The following is a 988-nucleotide window of genomic DNA, read 5'->3' as shown; positions in this document are numbered from 1 at the left end:
AAGTTTCACCATGTTGGTCAGGATGGTCTCGATCTCCTGACCTCGTGATCAGTCTGCCTCGACCTCCCAAAGTGCTGGGATTACAGGCTTGAGCCACCGCGACTGGCCCACTGTGGCAGTCTTATATTTGAAACTCTAGGAATCAAGTAGGTTCCAAAACAGCTAAACATGCAGGTCCAAACAATGAAGATATTTTTTAAACTACCACATTCACTCCGAAGCCCAGTCATCTTCAGCATCCCACAGATGAAGCACATGTTCCGCTTAGCTAGATAACAATGAGGTGGCATACACGCTGAACCGCTGACATCACAGGACAACTGCCTATAAAACTAAGACTTCTGACGCTGGGCTCCAGCTTCATTCTCACAGGTCATTATCCTCATCGGGGAGAGCAGTTGTCTGAGCAAACTCTAAGTCGTGCTCATACTGTGCTGCCAAAGCTGGTCCATGACAACCTCCGGTGGGGCGAGAGCAGACATGGCAACAAATTCCAAGTTAGGGTCTCCAATGAGCTTCCTAGCAAGCCAGAGGAAGGGCTTTTCAAAGTTGTAGTTACTTTTGGCAGAAATGTCGTAGTACTGAAGATTCTTCCTTCGGTGGAAGACAATGGATTTTGCCTTCACTTTCCTGTTCTTAATATCCACTTTGTTGCCACACAACACTATGGAGATGTTTTCACACACTCGTACCTCATCTCTATGCCAGGTAGGCACATTCTTTTAAGTAACTCTTGATGTTACATCAAACATTATGATGGCACGCTGGGCTTGGTTATAATAGCCATCTCTCAGTCCACCGAATTTCTCCTGGCTGGCTGTGTCCCATACATTGAACTTAATAGGTCCTTTGTTGGTGTGGAATACTAGGGGATGAACCTCAACACCTAAGGTGGCTATACACTTCTCAAATTCACCAGTCAAATGACGTTTCACGAAGGTCGTTTTCCCAGTACCACTGTCACCAACCGATACAAGTTTGAACTGGA

General features: G+C 46.1%; 1 pseudogene across 1 annotated transcript in view; it reads right to left on the bottom strand.

Annotated features, from left to right (window-relative positions):
• Positions 1 to 115: 115 nt before the first annotated feature.
• LOC105543897 overlaps positions 116 to 988 on the bottom strand; it is a 6,567-nt pseudogene continuing 5,694 nt past the window's right edge. The window contains exon 2 of the transcript XR_001006684.1: positions 116 to 983. The product of XR_001006684.1 is annotated as a GTP-binding nuclear protein Ran-like (transcript). The remainder of the gene's footprint in view (positions 984 to 988) is intronic.

The sequence above is a fragment of the Mandrillus leucophaeus genome, unplaced genomic scaffold (assembly GCF_000951045.1).
Source record: "Mandrillus leucophaeus isolate KB7577 unplaced genomic scaffold, Mleu.le_1.0 Scaffold292, whole genome shotgun sequence".
NCBI lineage: Eukaryota > Metazoa > Chordata > Mammalia > Primates > Cercopithecidae > Mandrillus > Mandrillus leucophaeus.
The sequence above is the reverse complement of the archived record's forward strand: the minus strand, read 5'-3'. Positions and strand labels throughout refer to the sequence as shown.